The 18604-nt window shown below is 47.1% G+C and overlaps 22 non-coding genes and 1 pseudogene across 22 annotated transcripts; all 23 read left to right on the top strand.

The window, feature by feature from the left end:
* Positions 1 to 174: 174 nt before the first annotated feature.
* On the top strand, positions 175 to 289 carry LOC144386701 (U5 spliceosomal RNA). The gene has a single exon (XR_013452414.1). It is a non-coding gene; the product is annotated as a U5 spliceosomal RNA (small nuclear RNA).
* A 602-nt stretch (positions 290 to 891) lies between these two features.
* LOC144386539 (U2 spliceosomal RNA) lies at positions 892 to 1082 on the top strand. Its single transcript, XR_013452255.1, has one exon. It is a non-coding gene; the product is annotated as a U2 spliceosomal RNA (small nuclear RNA).
* A 276-nt stretch (positions 1083 to 1358) lies between these two features.
* On the top strand, positions 1359 to 1522 carry LOC144386466 (U1 spliceosomal RNA). Its single transcript, XR_013452182.1, has one exon. It is a non-coding gene; the product is annotated as a U1 spliceosomal RNA (small nuclear RNA).
* A 442-nt stretch (positions 1523 to 1964) lies between these two features.
* LOC144386700 (U5 spliceosomal RNA) lies at positions 1965 to 2079 on the top strand. The gene has a single exon (XR_013452413.1). It is a non-coding gene; the product is annotated as a U5 spliceosomal RNA (small nuclear RNA).
* Positions 2080 to 2681: 602 nt separating this feature from the next.
* LOC144386538 (U2 spliceosomal RNA) lies at positions 2682 to 2872 on the top strand. Its single transcript, XR_013452254.1, has one exon. It is a non-coding gene; the product is annotated as a U2 spliceosomal RNA (small nuclear RNA).
* Positions 2873 to 3148: 276 nt separating this feature from the next.
* On the top strand, positions 3149 to 3312 carry LOC144386426 (U1 spliceosomal RNA). Its single transcript, XR_013452142.1, has one exon. It is a non-coding gene; the product is annotated as a U1 spliceosomal RNA (small nuclear RNA).
* Positions 3313 to 3754: 442 nt separating this feature from the next.
* LOC144386699 (U5 spliceosomal RNA) lies at positions 3755 to 3869 on the top strand. Its single transcript, XR_013452412.1, has one exon. It is a non-coding gene; the product is annotated as a U5 spliceosomal RNA (small nuclear RNA).
* A 602-nt stretch (positions 3870 to 4471) lies between these two features.
* Positions 4472 to 4662, top strand: LOC144386580 (U2 spliceosomal RNA). The gene has a single exon (XR_013452296.1). It is a non-coding gene; the product is annotated as a U2 spliceosomal RNA (small nuclear RNA).
* A 276-nt stretch (positions 4663 to 4938) lies between these two features.
* On the top strand, positions 4939 to 5102 carry LOC144386425 (U1 spliceosomal RNA). The gene has a single exon (XR_013452141.1). It is a non-coding gene; the product is annotated as a U1 spliceosomal RNA (small nuclear RNA).
* A 442-nt stretch (positions 5103 to 5544) lies between these two features.
* LOC144386698 (U5 spliceosomal RNA) lies at positions 5545 to 5659 on the top strand. The gene has a single exon (XR_013452411.1). It is a non-coding gene; the product is annotated as a U5 spliceosomal RNA (small nuclear RNA).
* A 5517-nt stretch (positions 5660 to 11176) lies between these two features.
* On the top strand, positions 11177 to 11381 carry LOC144386596 (U2 spliceosomal RNA; annotated as a pseudogene).
* A 276-nt stretch (positions 11382 to 11657) lies between these two features.
* LOC120813929 (U1 spliceosomal RNA) lies at positions 11658 to 11821 on the top strand. The gene has a single exon (XR_005711114.1). It is a non-coding gene; the product is annotated as a U1 spliceosomal RNA (small nuclear RNA).
* A 442-nt stretch (positions 11822 to 12263) lies between these two features.
* Positions 12264 to 12378, top strand: LOC144386697 (U5 spliceosomal RNA). The gene has a single exon (XR_013452410.1). It is a non-coding gene; the product is annotated as a U5 spliceosomal RNA (small nuclear RNA).
* Positions 12379 to 12980: 602 nt separating this feature from the next.
* On the top strand, positions 12981 to 13171 carry LOC120813940 (U2 spliceosomal RNA). Its single transcript, XR_005711124.1, has one exon. It is a non-coding gene; the product is annotated as a U2 spliceosomal RNA (small nuclear RNA).
* A 276-nt stretch (positions 13172 to 13447) lies between these two features.
* On the top strand, positions 13448 to 13611 carry LOC120813937 (U1 spliceosomal RNA). Its single transcript, XR_005711120.1, has one exon. It is a non-coding gene; the product is annotated as a U1 spliceosomal RNA (small nuclear RNA).
* Positions 13612 to 14053: 442 nt separating this feature from the next.
* LOC120813935 (U5 spliceosomal RNA) lies at positions 14054 to 14168 on the top strand. The gene has a single exon (XR_005711118.1). It is a non-coding gene; the product is annotated as a U5 spliceosomal RNA (small nuclear RNA).
* Positions 14169 to 14770: 602 nt separating this feature from the next.
* On the top strand, positions 14771 to 14961 carry LOC120813931 (U2 spliceosomal RNA). Its single transcript, XR_005711116.2, has one exon. It is a non-coding gene; the product is annotated as a U2 spliceosomal RNA (small nuclear RNA).
* Positions 14962 to 15237: 276 nt separating this feature from the next.
* Positions 15238 to 15401, top strand: LOC120813939 (U1 spliceosomal RNA). Its single transcript, XR_005711122.2, has one exon. It is a non-coding gene; the product is annotated as a U1 spliceosomal RNA (small nuclear RNA).
* A 442-nt stretch (positions 15402 to 15843) lies between these two features.
* LOC120813936 (U5 spliceosomal RNA) lies at positions 15844 to 15958 on the top strand. Its single transcript, XR_005711119.1, has one exon. It is a non-coding gene; the product is annotated as a U5 spliceosomal RNA (small nuclear RNA).
* A 602-nt stretch (positions 15959 to 16560) lies between these two features.
* On the top strand, positions 16561 to 16751 carry LOC120813930 (U2 spliceosomal RNA). The gene has a single exon (XR_005711115.2). It is a non-coding gene; the product is annotated as a U2 spliceosomal RNA (small nuclear RNA).
* A 276-nt stretch (positions 16752 to 17027) lies between these two features.
* Positions 17028 to 17191, top strand: LOC120813938 (U1 spliceosomal RNA). The gene has a single exon (XR_005711121.1). It is a non-coding gene; the product is annotated as a U1 spliceosomal RNA (small nuclear RNA).
* Positions 17192 to 17633: 442 nt separating this feature from the next.
* Positions 17634 to 17748, top strand: LOC144386695 (U5 spliceosomal RNA). The gene has a single exon (XR_013452408.1). It is a non-coding gene; the product is annotated as a U5 spliceosomal RNA (small nuclear RNA).
* A 602-nt stretch (positions 17749 to 18350) lies between these two features.
* On the top strand, positions 18351 to 18541 carry LOC144386567 (U2 spliceosomal RNA). The gene has a single exon (XR_013452283.1). It is a non-coding gene; the product is annotated as a U2 spliceosomal RNA (small nuclear RNA).
* The last annotated feature ends 63 nt before the right edge of the window (positions 18542 to 18604 follow it).

Below are 18604 nucleotides of genomic sequence, written 5' to 3'. Positions count from 1 at the left end.
GCACATTTCAGCAGGACTTTACACTTTTGCTTGTAAACAAATCAATGAGTTTTTGATGGCTGGTGCTGGGGAATGGGTTTGGCATTGGACAACCGCAGCTCAACCAGTCCCAACCACAAGAGGGATCACTGTTGCGACTGGGATATAAGGCTGCCTGCCACCTGATTCCGCAACTGACTTTGGTTTCTCTTCAATACGCATAAGTCTTTCGCCTTTTACTAAAGACTTCCGTGGAGAGGAACAACAATGAGTTGACCATATTTTTGGCAGGCTCTGCCAATTGGCTGAGCCTCATGTACTTGTGTGAAAAGAAAAGTAGTTGGACAGAGGCTCCTGACAATGGAGCACAAACAAAGTTGTGTTTACTTATCACTGGAGTCACTAGTGCAGCAAGTCTCAAATCACTGTCTGAATCCAAAGTGAAATCAACCAGATTTCAGCAGGATTTTACAGGGATTAATGGTCACTTTACTGGAGTCTCCGGTGGAGCACGTCTCAAATCAGCAAATCACTGTCTGAATTCATTGTGAAATCAACAAGATTTTCAGCAGGAATCATCACTGGAGTCACTAGTGGAGCCTTGCAGCAAGTCTCAAATCTCTGTCTGAATCCATTGTGAAATCAACAAGATTTTCAGCAGGACTTTACAGTGATTAATCATCACTGGAGTCTCTAGTGTCTGAAACAACAGTGAAATCAACCAGATTTCAGCAGGAGTTTACACTTTTGCTTGTAAACAAATCAATGATTTTAGCTTTTTTGAGGACGGGGGCAGCGTGGGGAGTGGGTTGTTAAGTAGCAAGCGACTGCTACGCCCAGTTGAAAGAACCGCACCGCGACAATTGAGATATGTGCTGGTACGTTGGGTCTGCAAACAAACAGTTTGGTGTTATCGCTTCTCGGCCTTTTGGCTAAGATCAAGTGTAGTATCTGTTCTTATCAGTTTAATATCTGATATGTCCTCTATACGAGGACTACATATTAAGCCGATTTTTAGCTCTGGGAGATGAAAAAGGGGCTTGCTCCGTTCACTCCAAGCATCGACCCGGTATTGCAGCACCTCCGGGAACGGTGCACCCTTTAAATTGTGGAAAATAAAAGAAATGGTAACCTGAATCAGTGGTGTGGTGTTGGAAATGATTTCTGCTTTGAGTAAAACAAGTCTCACCTCCACATAGTTTTTAAGACTGAGGCTTTTGGCAAGTGACTTATGCTTACTCATCAATAGTGCCTTTGTTTTGCAAGTCTCAAATCACTGATTTTAACTTCACCGATCTGTGAGGACGGTGCCATCTGCGAACCGTCACCACAAATGCTGTGACTGGGAATACCGTCCCTGCCTCTGTCACCACCAACTCATACTTACCTGGCAGGGGAGATACCATGATCAAGAAGGTGGTTCATCCAGGGCGAGGCTCAGTCATTGCACTGCGACTGTGCTGACCACTGCGAATTCCCCAAATGTGGGAATCTCGACTGCATAATTTGTGGTAGTGGGGGACTGCGTTCGCGCTCTCCCCTGATATTGAAGTCAAAGAAAAACCAGGTGTCCCGTTTAATCATCACTGTCTGAATCCCTAGTGAAATCAACCACATTTCAGCAGGATTTTACACGGATTAATCACCACTGCACTGGAGTCTCCGGTGGAGGGAGTCTACAATCAGCAAATCACTGTCTGAATCCAAAGTGAAATCAACCAGATTTCAGCATTAATCATCACTGCGCTGGAGTCTCCAGTGGAGCACGTCTCAAATCAGCAAATCACTGTCTGAATCCAAAGTGAAATCGAGCACATTTCAGCAGGACTTTACACTTTTGCTTGTAAACAAATCAATGAGTTTTTGATGGCTGGTGCTGGGGAATGGGTTTGGCATTGGACAACCGCAGCTCAACCAGTCCCAACCACAAGAGGGATCACTGTTGCGACTGGGATATAAGGCTGCCTGCCACCTGATTCCGCAACTGACTTTGGTTTCTCTTCAATACGCATAAGTCTTTCGCCTTTTACTAAAGACTTCCGTGGAGAGGAACAACAATGAGTTGACCATATTTTTGGCAGGCTCTGCCAATTGGCTGAGCCTCATGTACTTGTGTGAAAAGAAAAGTAGTTGGACAGAGGCTCCTGACAATGGAGCACAAACAAAGTTGTGTTTACTTATCACTGGAGTCACTAGTGCAGCAAGTCTCAAATCACTGTCTGAATCCAAAGTGAAATCAACCAGATTTCAGCAGGATTTTACAGGGATTAATGGTCACTTTACTGGAGTCTCCGGTGGAGCACGTCTCAAATCAGCAAATCACTGTCTGAATTCATTGTGAAATCAACAAGATTTTCAGCAGGAATCATCACTGGAGTCACTAGTGGAGCCTTGCAGCAAGTCTCAAATCTCTGTCTGAATCCATTGTGAAATCAACAAGATTTTCAGCAGGACTTTACAGTGATTAATCATCACTGGAGTCTCTAGTGTCTGAAACAACAGTGAAATCAACCAGATTTCAGCAGGAGTTTACACTTTTGCTTGTAAACAAATCAATGATTTTAGCTTTTTTGAGGACGGGGGCAGCGTGGGGAGTGGGTTGTTAAGTAGCAAGCGACTGCTACGCCCAGTTGAAAGAACCGCACCGCGACAATTGAGATATGTGCTGGTACGTTGGGTCTGCAAACAAACAGTTTGGTGTTATCGCTTCTCGGCCTTTTGGCTAAGATCAAGTGTAGTATCTGTTCTTATCAGTTTAATATCTGATATGTCCTCTATACGAGGACTACATATTAAGCCGATTTTTAGCTCTGGGAGATGAAAAAGGGGCTTGCTCCGTTCACTCCAAGCATCGACCCGGTATTGCAGCACCTCCGGGAACGGTGCACCCTTTAAATTGTGGAAAATAAAAGAAATGGTAACCTGAATCAGTGGTGTGGTGTTGGAAATGATTTCTGCTTTGAGTAAAACAAGTCTCACCTCCACATAGTTTTTAAGACTGAGGCTTTTGGCAAGTGACTTATGCTTACTCATCAATAGTGCCTTTGTTTTGCAAGTCTCAAATCACTGATTTTAACTTCACCGATCTGTGAGGACGGTGCCATCTGCGAACCGTCACCACAAATGCTGTGACTGGGAATACCGTCCCTGCCTCTGTCACCACCAACTCATACTTACCTGGCAGGGGAGATACCATGATCAAGAAGGTGGTTCACCCAGGGCGAGGCTCAGTCATTGCACTGCGACTGTGCTGACCACTGCGAATTCCCCAAATGTGGGAATCTCGACTGCATAATTTGTGGTAGTGGGGGACTGCGTTCGCGCTCTCCCCTGATATTGAAGTCAAAGAAAAACCAGGTGTCCCGTTTAATCATCACTGTCTGAATCCCTAGTGAAATCAACCACATTTCAGCAGGATTTTACACGGATTAATCACCACTGCACTGGAGTCTCCGGTGGAGGGAGTCTACAATCAGCAAATCACTGTCTGAATCCAAAGTGAAATCAACCAGATTTCAGCATTAATCATCACTGCGCTGGAGTCTCCAGTGGAGCACGTCTCAAATCAGCAAATCACTGTCTGAATCCAAAGTGAAATCAAGCACATTTCAGCAGGACTTTACACTTTTGCTTGTAAACAAATCAATGAGTTTTTGATGGCTGGTGCTGGGGAATGGGTTTGGCATTGGACAACCGCAGCTCAACCAGTCCCAACCACAAGAGGGATCACTGTTGCGACTGGGATATAAGGCTGCCTGCCACCTGATTCCGCAACTGACTTTGGTTTCTCTTCAATACGCATAAGTCTTTCGCCTTTTACTAAAGACTTCCGTGGAGAGGAACAACAATGAGTTGACCATATTTTTGGCAGGCTCTGCCAATTGGCTGAGCCTCATGTACTTGTGTGAAAAGAAAAGTAGTTGGACAGAGGCTCCTGACAATGGAGCACAAACAAAGTTGTGTTTACTTATCACTGGAGTCACTAGTGCAGCAAGTCTCAAATCACTGTCTGAATCCAAAGTGAAATCAACCAGATTTCAGCAGGATTTTACAGGGATTAATGGTCACTTTACTGGAGTCTCCGGTGGAGCACGTCTCAAATCAGCAAATCACTGTCTGAATTCATTGTGAAATCAACAAGATTTTCAGCAGGAATCATCACTGGAGTCACTAGTGGAGCCTTGCAGCAAGTCTCAAATCTCTGTCTGAATCCATTGTGAAATCAACAAGATTTTCAGCAGGACTTTACAGTGATTAATCATCACTGGAGTCTCTAGTGTCTGAAACAACAGTGAAATCAACCAGATTTCAGCAGGAGTTTACACTTTTGCTTGTAAACAAATCAATGATTTTAGCTTTTTTGAGGACGGGGGCAGCGTGGGGAGTGGGTTGTTAAGTAGCAAGCGACTGCTACGCCCAGTTGAAAGAACCGCACCGCGACAATTGAGATATGTGCTGGTACGTTGGGTCTGCAAACAAACAGTTTGGTGTTATCGCTTCTCGGCCTTTTGGCTAAGATCAAGTGTAGTATCTGTTCTTATCAGTTTAATATCTGATATGTCCTCTATACGAGGACTACATATTAAGCCGATTTTTAGCTCTGGGAGATGAAAAAGGGGCTTGCTCCGTTCACTCCAAGCATCGGCCCGGTATTGCAGCACCTCTGGGAACGGTGCACCCTTTAAATTGTGGAAAATAAAAGAAATGGTAACCTGAATCAGTGGTGTGGTGTTGGAAATGATTTCTGCTTTGAGTAAAACAAGTCTCACCTCCACATAGTTTTTAAGACTGAGGCTTTTGGCAAGTGACTTATGCTTACTCATCAATAGTGCCTTTGTTTTGCAAGTCTCAAATCACTGATTTTAACTTCACCGATCTGTGAGGACGGTGCCATCTGCGAACCGTCACCACAAATGCTGTGACTGGGAATACCGTCCCTGCCTCTGTCACCACCAACTCATACTTACCTGGCAGGGGAGATACCATGATCAAGAAGGTGGTTCACCCAGGGCGAGGCTCAGTCATTGCACTGCGACTGTGCTGACCACTGCGAATTCCCCAAATGTGGGAATCTCGACTGCATAATTTGTGGTAGTGGGGGACTGCGTTCGCGCTCTCCCCTGATATTGAAGTCAAAGAAAAACCAGGTGTCCCGTTTAATCATCACTGTCTGAATCCCTAGTGAAATCAACCACATTTCAGCAGGATTTTACACGGATTAATCACCACTGCACTGGAGTCTCCGGTGGAGGGAGTCTACAATCAGCAAATCACTGTCTGAATCCAAAGTGAAATCAACCAGATTTCAGCATTAATCATCACTGCGCTGGAGTCTCCAGTGGAGCACGTCTCAAATCAGCAAATCACTGTCTGAATCCAAAGTGAAATCAAGCACATTTCAGCAGGACTTTACACTTTTGCTTGTAAACAAATCAATGAGTTTTTGATGGCTGGTGCTGGGGAATGGGTTTGGCATTGGACAACCGCAGCTCAACCAGTCCCAACCACAAGAGGGATCACTGTTGCGACTGGGATATAAGGCTGCCTGCCACCTGATTCCGCAACTGACTTTGGTTTCTCTTCAATACGCATAAGTCTTTCGCCTTTTACTAAAGACTTCCGTGGAGAGGAACAACAATGAGTTGACCATATTTTTGGCAGGCTCTGCCAATTGGCTGAGCCTCATGTACTTGTGTGAAAAGAAAAGTAGTCGGACAGAGGCTCCTGACAATGGAGCACAAACAAAGTTGTGTTTACTTATCACTGGAGTCACTAGTGCAGCAAGTCTCAAATCACTGTCTGAATCCAAAGTGAAATCAACCAGATTTCAGCAGGATTTTACAGGGATTAATGGTCACTTTACTGGAGTCTCCGCTGGAGCACGTCTCAAATCAGCAAATCACTGTCTGAATTCATTGTGAAATCAACAAGATTTTCAGCAGGAATCATCACTGGAGTCACTAGTGGAGCCTTGCAGCAAGTCTCAAATCTCTGTCTGAATCCATTGTGAAATCAACAAGATTTTCAGCAGGACTTTACAGTGATTAATCATCACTGGAGTCTCTAGTGTCTGAAACAACAGTGAAATCAACCAGATTTCAGCAGGAGTTTACACTTTTGCTTGTAAACAAATCAATGATTTTAGCTTTTTTGAGGACGGGGGCAGCGTGGGGAGTGGGTTGTTAAGTAGCAAGCGACTGCTACGCCCAGTTGAAAGAACCGCACCGCGACAATTGAGATATGTGCTGGTACGTTGGGTCTGCAAACAAACAGTTTGGTGTTATCGCTTCTCGGCCTTTTGGCTAAGATCAAGTGTAGTGGTTGCTGCTAAAGCTGTGCGGTGTATGGAGCTTGGTGGATAAAGTTGCTGGAGTCCCGTCCTCACACAGGCTATCATGTCTGCAGGACTTAGGAACTCGGTGCGATTCACTTGGAAGGGTAAAGAAGATGAGAAACATGGGAAGAGGGAATGGTTCGTGCGTACGGTCGTGGTGGGAGCACTGAAGATTGACCCCGCCCACGTATACTGCCTGCAGTGGAATGCAGCAGGAGGTGGTTTTGACCTGACTCTACACAGCCAAGCAGTGTATGAGAGGGTGATGGAGACAGCGAGGGAAAAGGCGGAAGAAGAGCCCTTTTCAAAGTTTCGGGTGGAGGCTCTTTGCAAGAGGAACTTGAAGATTGTGACGGTCCACATGTACAACCCATACGTGGGGGACGAGACGGTCATATCCTGGTTGTCGAGGTATGGGAAGGTGGAGTCGGCGGTGAGATACCTGAGGGACAGTTTCGGCATCTGGTCAGGGCGGAGACAATTCAAAGTTCTCCTCGAGGACAACCCCGGCGGAGGCGGTGGGCTGCGGCATCCTCCAGCCTACTTCAGCATTGGTGAGGACAGGGGTTTCCTCTTTTACTCCGGCCAGCCCAGTTTCTGCAGGCAATGCCGCAGCTTTGGGCACATGGCGACGGACTGCACCGAAGGGCGATGCCGGAACTGTGGTGGAAGGGGACACAGCGTGGCCACGTGCGGGGCCCCAAAGACGTGCCATGGATGCGGAGGAGAGGGGCACATTGTCCGCGACTGCACAACCACAACCCGTAGCTACGCAGAGGTAGCAGTGCAGGGGGAGGTCTCTGTCCTCACCCCGTTGGAGGAGGCACTACAGTCGCTCTCTGGAGAGGAGGGAAGGGCTGCTGCACGGGACGAGTCTGCGACTGACCACATCGGCGCAAACGAAACGGAGGAGCGGATGGACACACAAGTGGTTGTGAGCCTGGGAGACTCTCTGCCACTGGTGGGGTCCTGGGCAGACTGTGTGATCAGCTCGGAGGAGGAGGACACCAGGAAAGAGACAATCCAGGGGGTCAGGAAGAGGAGCAGTTCGTCCAGGGGTGAGCAGGCTGAGTCTTCGGCAGAAGCAACCGAGGCTGGACCACAGGTGCACAGGTCGAGAAGGAGGAAGAAGAAGCTGGCAGACGGCCGTGCGATGGGGGAGAGCCGGGAACCCCCAGGATCCGAGTCGGAGGGTAGGAGCCAACAGGCTTCTGTGGAGATTTCATCGGGTGGTGCAGGAATGGGGAAAACCGGGGGGACTCCGCGGAGGGAGCCGCCCCAGGACGTTTCTCAAAGCCCGGTACTGCAGGAACATGTTGCCAACAATGATCAACTGGAAGATGGTTGCTTGCCAACAGCGAGCAACCATGGGACAGAGGGTAAAGGGGGGGGGGCACATTTGTGAAGTATTGAATGGCCTTGTTTTCAGTGGTGACCATAAATGTCAGGGGTATGAGAAATATTGTGAAAAGGGCAAGTGTTTTCCAATACCTGTTACAGATGCCCCTACATGTTTGCTTTCTGCAGGAAGTGCATCTAAAGGATGGTGGGGATGTCAGGGAGTTTTCGGAGGGCTGGCTCAAGGGTGAGTCGAGATGGGGAGTAGGGGGGGTACACTCCTCAGGGGTGGGAATCCTGTTTGGAAATAAAGATTTCCAGGTCCGGGACAGCTTCTCAGTAGTGCAGGGGAGGGTACTGGTGGTGGATGCATTATGGAGGGGGGTTTTCTTTAGATTTATTAATGTGTATGCACCAGCGGAGCCGAAAGGACGTAAGGCCCTTTTTATTGCACTTATGGAGGTGTGTGTCACGAATAAGGTGGTGGTTCTAGGGGGGGATTTCAACGTCTCTTTGGAGGGGACAGGGGATTTCAGTCGGCCGTATTTGGAAGAGGTGGTGCAAGCATTCATGCTGAAGGATGGGTACAGGGCAGTCGAGCCGACAAGGGAGGGCACCACTTGGTCGAATACACGGGGTTCCCGTAGTCGGATTGATTTTGTTTTTGTGCCTGCTGTGGCTGCTGTACGGAGGGCCGTTGTGGGACCAGTGTGGTTCTCAGACCACAACCAACTTGAGGTGGCCTTTTCGGTGGCGGCCCCAATTTTTGGAAGGAGTTACTGGAAGTTGAATTGTGGGGTTTTGGAGGAGGAGGCTTTCCGTAGAGCCTTCACTTTACACTATGAGGGGTGGGTCTCACTGAAGCCTTTTTTTGACAATATTGTGGAGTGGTGGGAATGTGTGAAGGTAAACGCCAGGGAGTTGACGGTGGGATATTGTTCACAACGAGCGAGGGAGGAGAAGGGGGGGTTTAGGAGACTCCAAAGGGAGCTGCAGGCTATGATGGAGGCGGAGAACAAGGGGGAAATACGGGATAAGCAGAGGGAGAGGGAGGTGAGGGAGAATTTGGGCCTATACTTTAAGGGGAAAGCTGATGGGTTACTGAGGAGATGTGGGAGGGAATCCATCAATGTAGCAGAGACCTGTACGCCTATGTTTTTTAAACAGGTGAGGGCTGCCCGGGCAAGAGCGTGCATTCCGGGGCTACGGGGGAAGGATGGTACCCTTGTCTCAGATCCAGAAGGGATGGTTGGGGTTGCCTCCAATTTTTTTGGGGACGCCATGGGGCCACAAGAGGTGGAAGAACCAGAGGAAGGAGGTTTTTTGAAGGGGCTTGAGGCTAGGGTGCCAAGGGAAGTGGTGGAGGCCCTAGAACGCCCGGTGGGTCTCGCAGAGTTGGAGGGAGCGATGAAAGGTTTGGGAGGGGGAAAGGTGCCGGGGATTGATGGGTTACCAAAGGAATTTTATGCGGCGTTCTGGGGAATCCTGGGGAAGGATTTTTTAGAAGTGGTGGGTGCAGTGCTGGAAGGGGGGCGTTTGGGGAGGACAATGAGGGAGGGGGTGTTGACGTTGCTACATAAAAAAGGGGAAAAAGAAGACTTGGGTAATTTCAGGCCGATAACTCTCCTCTGCGCTGATTATAAGATCATCGCTAGAGTGTTGGCCGGACGACTCCGATCTGCTCTACCTCATGTGGTAAATGAGGATCAGACGTGTGGGGTGGAGGGGAGACGCATCCAATGGAATTTAGGGCTGGTGAGGGATTGCATTCACTGGGTGGAGGAACGTGGGGTGCCTCTGATGCTGGTGGGTTTGGACATGGAAAAGGCGTTTGATAGGGTGAACCAAGGTTTTTTGGCAGCTGTGTTAGAGAGGATGGGTTTTGGACCAATTTTTCGGAGGTGGTTGGGGATCATGTACACGGGGGTTGGGAGTAGGGTGGTTGTGAATGGGCATATGGGGGTTTTGGTGTCACAGCAGACAGGAGTGAGGCAAGGATGTCCACTCTCGCCACTGCTTTTTGTTATATATATTGAACCGCTAGCTGCAGCTATTCGGGCGGACACGGGCGTGAAGGGATTGCGCCTTCCAGGGGGTGGAGAGAGGGATTTGAGGATATCCCAGTACGCGGATGACATGACGCTCTTTTTAACAACAGAGGGCTCCTTGCTCCGTGCTTTGGACGTCTTGGGGTCCTTTTCAAAAGTATCCGGGGCAAGGGTCAATGTCGGAAAATCCAAGGTTAAATATTTTGGACCTTGGAAGGGGAGGGGAGGGGGGCTGTTTGGATTGTCGGAGTGCGAGGGTCCAATGAGAATACTGGGGGTGGATTTTGAAGACAGCGAGAGTGGGCCGCTGAACTGGAGGAGGCGCCTGGCAGCACTAAGGTCACGAATAGGACTGTGGAAGGCCCGACGTTTGTCTTTAACTGGGAGGGTTTTGGTGGTGAAAGCGGACATTTTGCCGTCAATGATTTACCTGGCGTACGTTTTCCCCCTGCCACCGGAGTATAGGAGAAGATTAGTGCGGGATGTTTTCTCCTTTGTGTGGGGGGGATACGAGTATGTGAGGAGGGGCTGGATGAGACAAGGGGTACCAGAGGGGGGAAGGGGAGTGCCTGATGTGCCACTTAAGTTAGATGTTCTTTTTTTTTCCTTTTGCTGCAACGGGGTGAAGTTCCCTAGTGGGCACTGGTACCATGTGCTGCTCATGTTTTGGCTATCCTTTCCTTTGAGGAAGTGGGTTAAATGGGAGAACTGGCGGCCAAAAGGGGAGGTTATGCCACCACACTACAGGCAGATGATGGGCTGGGCTAAAAGGCACAAGGAATGCGGGGAAGGTGACCTAGGCCTGGATCATCGGGAACTATACAAGGCAATAGTTGCAAAACAGGGACCTGTGAGAGTTTGCGGGGTGGGCAGGGAGGAGTGGCTGTTTGCGCAGCACAAGGAACTGCCAAACAGACTAAAGGACATCAACTGGCTATGTCTACATAAGAGGATGCCTGTGAGGGACACTTTATATAGGCATGGCCTGTCAAGGCTGCGCTCCTGCCCACGATTAGGTTGTGGCAGAGACGAGGACTTATCTCATGTATTTTGGGGATGTGGGTTTGCAAGAACAATGTGGGGAGAGCTGGGTTTTTTTTTTCCTAAACTGGGGGGACTGTCTTATGAGATGCTGATGCTGGGGGTGGGTCTGAGGGGACGGGGATGGGAGGGTTTTTTGTTGTGGTTGATTCTGTCAATAGGGAAGGCAGCACTGTGGGATGACAGAATGGCATTAATAAGAAGTAATGAGGTGAACAGGGTTGAAGGAGTGGTGGCGAAGGTGAGGGGGGAGGTGCGGCGGATGAAAAGGAGGGAGGAGGAGAGGCATGGGTACCATGCAGCCAAGGAGCGATGGAAGGGAGTGTTAGCTTAGGTAAGAGGGTGGGGAAGGGGGTTGCTATGGTATTGGGTGCATTGGTACAGTCTGTATGTTGTTGTTTGTTTTTTTTGTTGATGAAAATGACAATGTAATGTAATATTGTGTGTTGGTGTGGAATGTGTAATAAAAAAAAAAAAAAAAAAAAAAATCTGTTCTTATCAGTTTAATATCTGATATGTCCTCTATACGAGGACTACATATTAAGCCGATTTTTAGCTCTGGGAGATGAAAAAGGGGCTTGCTCCGTTCACTCCAAGCATCGACCCGGTATTGCAGCACCTCCGGGAACGGTGCACCCTTTAAATTGTGGAAAATAAAAGAAATGGTAACCTGAATCAGTGGTGTGGTGTTGGAAATGATTTCTGCTTTGAGTAAAACAAGTCTCACCTCCACATAGTTTTTAAGACTGAGGCTTTTGGCAAGTGACTTATGCTTACTCATCAATAGTGCCTTTGTTTTGCAAGTCTCAAATCACTGATTTTAACTTCACCGATCTGTGAGGACGGTGCCATCTGCGAACCGTCACCACAAATGCTGTGACTGGGAATACCGTCCCTGCCTCTGTCACCACCAACTCATACTTACCTGGCAGGGGAGATACCATGATCAAGAAGGTGGTTCACCCAGGGCGAGGCTCAGTCATTGCACTGCGACTGTGCTGACCACTGCGAATTCCCCAAATGTGGGAATCTCGACTGCATAATTTGTGGTAGTGGGGGACTGCGTTCGCGCTCTCCCCTGATATTGAAGTCAAAGAAAAACCAGGTGTCCCGTTTAATCATCACTGTCTGAATCCCTAGTGAAATCAACCACATTTCAGCAGGATTTTACACGGATTAATCACCACTGCACTGGAGTCTCCGGTGGAGGGAGTCTACAATCAGCAAATCACTGTCTGAATCCAAAGTGAAATCAACCAGATTTCAGCATTAATCATCACTGCGCTGGAGTCTCCAGTGGAGCACGTCTCAAATCAGCAAATCACTGTCTGAATCCAAAGTGAAATCAAGCACATTTCAGCAGGACTTTACACTTTTGCTTGTAAACAAATCAATGAGTTTTTGATGGCTGGTGCTGGGGAATGGGTTTGGCATTGGACAACCGCAGCTCAACCAGTCCCAACCACAAGAGGGATCACTGTTGCGACTGGGATATAAGGCTGCCTGCCACCTGATTCCGCAACTGACTTTGGTTTCTCTTCAATACGCATAAGTCTTTCGCCTTTTACTAAAGACTTCCGTGGAGAGGAACAACAATGAGTTGACCATATTTTTGGCAGGCTCTGCCAATTGGCTGAGCCTCATGTACTTGTGTGAAAAGAAAAGTAGTCGGACAGAGGCTCCTGACAATGGAGCACAAACAAAGTTGTGTTTACTTATCACTGGAGTCACTAGTGCAGCAAGTCTCAAATCACTGTCTGAATCCAAAGTGAAATCAACCAGATTTCAGCAGGATTTTACAGGGATTAATGGTCACTTTACTGGAGTCTCCGGTGGAGCACGTCTCAAATCAGCAAATCACTGTCTGAATTCATTGTGAAATCAACAAGATTTTCAGCAGGAATCATCACTGGAGTCACTAGTGGAGCCTTGCAGCAAGTCTCAAATCTCTGTCTGAATCCATTGTGAAATCAACAAGATTTTCAGCAGGACTTTACAGTGATTAATCATCACTGGAGTCTCTAGTGTCTGAAACAACAGTGAAATCAACCAGATTTCAGCAGGAGTTTACACTTTTGCTTGTAAACAAATCAATGATTTTAGCTTTTTTGAGGACGGGGGCAGCGTGGGGAGTGGGTTGTTAAGTAGCAAGCGACTGCTACGCCCAGTTGAAAGAACCGCACCGCGACAATTGAGATATGTGCTGGTACGTTGGGTCTGCAAACAAACAGTTTGGTGTTATCGCTTCTCGGCCTTTTGGCTAAGATCAAGTGTAGTATCTGTTCTTATCAGTTTAATATCTGATATGTCCTCTATACGAGGACTACATATTAAGCCGATTTTTAGCTCTGGGAGATGAAAAAGGGGCTTGCTCCGTTCACTCCAAGCATCGACCCGGTATTGCAGCACCTCCGGGAACGGTGCACCCTTTAAATTGTGGAAAATAAAAGAAATGGTAACCTGAATCAGTGGTGTGGTGTTGGAAATGATTTCTGCTTTGAGTAAAACAAGTCTCACCTCCACATAGTTTTTAAGACTGAGGCTTTTGGCAAGTGACTTATGCTTACTCATCAATAGTGCCTTTGTTTTGCAAGTCTCAAATCACTGATTTTAACTTCACCGATCTGTGAGGACGGTGCCATCTGCGAACCGTCACCACAAATGCTGTGACTGGGAATACCGTCCCTGCCTCTGTCACCACCAACTCATACTTACCTGGCAGGGGAGATACCATGATCAAGAAGGTGGTTCACCCAGGGCGAGGCTCAGTCATTGCACTGCGACTGTGCTGACCACTGCGAATTCCCCAAATGTGGGAATCTCGACTGCATAATTTGTGGTAGTGGGGGACTGCGTTCGCGCTCTCCCCTGATATTGAAGTCAAAGAAAAACCAGGTGTCCCGTTTAATCATCACTGTCTGAATCCCTAGTGAAATCAACCACATTTCAGCAGGATTTTACACGGATTAATCACCACTGCACTGGAGTCTCCGGTGGAGGGAGTCTACAATCAGCAAATCACTGTCTGAATCCAAAGTGAAATCAACCAGATTTCAGCATTAATCATCACTGCGCTGGAGTCTCCAGTGGAGCACGTCTCAAATCAGCAAATCACTGTCTGAATCCAAAGTGAAATCAAGCACATTTCAGCAGGACTTTACACTTTTGCTTGTAAACAAATCAATGAGTTTTTGATGGCTGGTGCTGGGGAATGGGTTTGGCATTGGACAACCGCAGCTCAACCAGTCCCAACCACAAGAGGGATCACTGTTGCGACTGGGATATAAGGCTGCCTGCCACCTGATTCCGCAACTGACTTTGGTTTCTCTTCAATACGCATAAGTCTTTCGCCTTTTACTAAAGACTTCCGTGGAGAGGAACAACAATGAGTTGACCATATTTTTGGCAGGCTCTGCCAATTGGCTGAGCCTCATGTACTTGTGTGAAAAGAAAAGTAGTTGGACAGAGGCTCCTGACAATGGAGCACAAACAAAGTTGTGTTTACTTATCACTGGAGTCACTAGTGCAGCAAGTCTCAAATCACTGTCTGAATCCAAAGTGAAATCAACCAGATTTCAGCAGGATTTTACAGGGATTAATGGTCACTTTACTGGAGTCTCCGGTGGAGCACGTCTCAAATCAGCAAATCACTGTCTGAATTCATTGTGAAATCAACAAGATTTTCAGCAGGAATCATCACTGGAGTCACTAGTGGAGCCTTGCAGCAAGTCTCAAATCTCTGTCTGAATCCATTGTGAAATCAACAAGATTTTCAGCAGGACTTTACAGTGATTAATCATCACTGGAGTCTCTAGTGTCTGAAACAACAGTGAAATCAACCAGATTTCAGCAGGAGTTTACACTTTTGCTTGTAAACAAATCAATGATTTTAGCTTTTTTGAGGACGGGGGCAGCGTGGGGAGTGGGTTGTTAAGTAGCAAGCGACTGCTACGCCCAGTTGAAAGAACCGCACCGCGACAATTGAGATATGTGCTGGTACGTTGGGTCTGCAAACAAACAGTTTGGTGTTATCGCTTCTCGGCCTTTTGGCTAAGATCAAGTGTAGTATCTGTTCTTATCAGTTTAATATCTGATATGTCCTCTATACGAGGACTACATATTAAGCCGATTTTTAGCTCTGGGAGATGAAAAAGGGGCTTGCTCCGTTCACTCCAAGCATCGGCCCGGTATTGCAGCACCTCCGGGAACGGTGCACCCTTTAAATTGTGGAAAATAAAAGAAATGGTAACCTGAATCAGTGGTGTGGTGTTGGAAATGATTTCTGCTTTGAGTAAAACAAGTCTCACCTCCACATAGTTTTTAAGACTGAGGCTTTTGGCAAGTGACTTATGCTTACTCATCAATAGTGCCTTTGTTTTGCAAGTCTCAAATCACTGATTTTAACTTCACCGATCTGTGAGGACGGTGCCATCTGCGAACCGTCACCACAAATGCTGTGACTGGGAATACCGTCCCTGCCTCTGTCACCACCAACTCATACTTACCTGGCAGGGGAGATACCATGATCAAGAAGGTGGTTCACCCAGGGCGAGGCTCAGTCATTGCACTGCGACTGTGCTGACCACTGCGAATTCCCCAAATGTGGGAATCTCGACTGCATAATTTGTGGTAGTGGGGGACTGCGTTCGCGCTCTCCCCTGATATTGAAGTCAAAGAAAAACCAGGTGTCCCGTTTAATCATCACTGTCTGAATCCCTAGTGAAATCAACCACATTTCAGCAGGATTTTACACGGATTAATCACCACTGCACTGGAGTCTCCGGTGGAGGGAGTCTACAATCAGCAAATCACTGTCTGAATCCAAAGTGAAATCAACCAGATTTCAGCATTAATCATCACTGCGCTGGAGTCTCCAGTGGAGCACGTCTCAAATCAGCAAATCACTGTCTGAATCCAAAGTGAAATCAAGCACATTTCAGCAGGACTTTACACTTTTGCTTGTAAACAAATCAATGAGTTTTTGATGGCTGGTGCTGGGGAATGGGTTTGGCATTGGACAACCGCAGCTCAACCAGTCCCAACCACAAGAGGGATCACTGTTGCGACTGGGATATAAGGCTGCCTGCCACCTGATTCCGCAACTGACTTTGGTTTCTCTTCAATACGCATAAGTCTTTCGCCTTTTACTAAAGACTTCCGTGGAGAGGAACAACAATGAGTTGACCATATTTTTGGCAGGCTCTGCCAATTGGCTGAGCCTCATGTACTTGTGTGAAAAGAAAAGTAGTTGGACAGAGGCTCCTGACAATGGAGCACAAACAAAGTTGTGTTTACTTATCACTGGAGTCACTAGTGCAGCAAGTCTCAAATCACTGTCTGAATCCAAAGTGAAATCAACCAGATTTCAGCAGGATTTTACAGGGATTAATGGTCACTTTACTGGAGTCTCCGGTGGAGCACGTCTCAAATCAGCAAATCACTGTCTGAATTCATTGTGAAATCAACAAGATTTTCAGCAGGAATCATCACTGGAGTCACTAGTGGAGCCTTGCAGCAAGTCTCAAATCTCTGTCTGAATCCATTGTGAAATCAACAAGATTTTCAGCAGGACTTTACAGTGATTAATCATCACTGGAGTCTCTAGTGTCTGAAACAACAGTGAAATCAACCAGATTTCAGCAGGAGTTTACACTTTTGCTTGTAAACAAATCAATGATTTTAGCTTTTTTGAGGACGGGGGCAGCGTGGGGAGTGGGTTGTTAAGTAGCAAGCGACTGCTACGCCCAGTTGAAAGAACCGCACCGCGACAATTGAGATATGTGCTGGTACGTTGGGTCTGCAAACAAACAGTTTGGTGTTATCGCTTCTCGGCCTTTTGGCTAAGATCAAGTGTAGTATCTGTTCTTATCAGTTTAATATCTGATATGTCCTCTATACGAGGACTACATATTAAGCCGATTTTTAGCTCTGGGAGATGAAAAAGGGGCTTGCTCCGTTCACTCCAAGCATCGGCCCGGTATTGCAGCACCTCCGGGAACGGTGCACCCTTTAAATTGTGGAAAATAAAAGAAATGGTAACCTGAATCAGTGGTGTGGTGTTGGAAATGATTTCTGCTTTGAGTAAAACAAGTCTCACCTCCACATAGTTTTTAAGACTGAGGCTTTTGGCAAGTGACTTATGCTTACTCATCAATAGTGCCTTTGTTTTGCAAGTCTCAAATCACTGATTTTAACTTCACCGATCTGTGAGGACGGTGCCATCTGCGAACCGTCACCACAAATGCTGTGACTGGGAATACCGTCCCTGCCTCTGTCACCACCAACTCATACTTACCTGGCAGGGGAGATACCATGATCAAGAAGGTGGTTCACCCAGGGCGAGGCTCAGTCATTGCACTGCGACTGTGCTGACCACTGCGAATTCCCCAAATGTGGGAATCTCGACTGCATAATTTGTGGTAGTGGGGGACTGCGTTCGCGCTCTCCCCTGATATTGAAGTCAAAGAAAAACCAGGTGTCCCGTTTAATCATCACTGTCTGAATCCCTAGTGAAATCAACCACATTTCAGCAGGATTTTACAAGGATTAATCACCACTGCACTGGAGTCTCCGGTGGAGGGAGTCTACAATCAGCAAATCACTGTCTGAATCCAAAGTGAAATCAACCAGATTTCAGCATTAATCATCACTGCGCTGGAGTCTCCAGTGGAGCACGTCTCAAATCAGCAAATCACTGTCTGAATCCAAAGTGAAATCAAGCACATTTCAGCAGGACTTTACACTTTTGCTTGTAAACAAATCAATGAGTTTTTGATGGCTGGTGCTGGGGAATGGGTTTGGCATTGGACAACCGCAGCTCAACCAGTCCCAACCACAAGAGGGATCACTGTTGCGACTGGGATATAAGGCTGCCTGCCACCTGATTCCGCAACTGACTTTGGTTTCTCTTCAATACGCATAAGTCTTTCGCCTTTTACTAAAGACTTCCGTGGAGAGGAACAACAATGAGTTGACCATATTTTTGGCAGGCTCTGCCAATTGGCTGAGCCTCATGTACTTGTGTGAAAAGAAAAGTAGTTGGACAGAGGCTCCTGACAATGGAGCACAAACAAAGTTGTGTTTACTTATCACTGGAGTCACTAGTGCAGCAAGTCTCAAATCACTGTCTGAATCCAAAGTGAAATCAACCAGATTTCAGCAGGATTTTACAGGGATTAATGGTCACTTTACTGGAGTCTCCGGTGGAGCACGTCTCAAATCAGCAAATCACTGTCTGAATTCATTGTGAAATCAACAAGATTTTCAGCAGGAATCATCACTGGAGTCACTAGTGGAGCCTTGCAGCAAGTCTCAAATCTCTGTCTGAATCCATTGTGAAATCAACAAGATTTTCAGCAGGACTTTACAGTGATTAATCATCACTGGAGTCTCTAGTGTCTGAAACAACAGTGAAATCAACCAGATTTCAGCAGGAGTTTACACTTTTGCTTGTAAACAAATCAATGATTTTAGCTTTTTTGAGGACGGGGGCAGCGTGGGGAGTGGGTTGTTAAGTAGCAAGCGACTGCTACGCCCAGTTGAAAGAACCGCACCGCGACAATTGAGATATGTGCTGGTACGTTGGGTCTGCAAACAAACAGTTTGGTGTTATCGCTTCTCGGCCTTTTGGCTAAGATCAAGTGTAGTATCTGTTCTTATCAGTTTAATATCTGATATGTCCTCTATACGAGGACTACATATTAAGCCGATTTTTAGCTCTGGGAGATGAAAAAGGGGCTTGCTCCGTTCACTCCAAGCATCGGCCCGGTATTGCAGCACCTCCGGGAACGGTGCACCCTTTAAATTGTGGAAAATAAAAGAAATGGTAACCTGAATCAGTGGTGTGGTGTTGGAAATGATTTCT

The sequence above is a fragment of the Gasterosteus aculeatus genome, chromosome 13 (assembly GCF_964276395.1).
Source record: "Gasterosteus aculeatus chromosome 13, fGasAcu3.hap1.1, whole genome shotgun sequence".
Lineage (NCBI taxonomy): Eukaryota > Metazoa > Chordata > Actinopteri > Perciformes > Gasterosteidae > Gasterosteus > Gasterosteus aculeatus.
The sequence above is the reverse complement of the archived record's forward strand: the minus strand, read 5'-3'. Positions and strand labels throughout refer to the sequence as shown.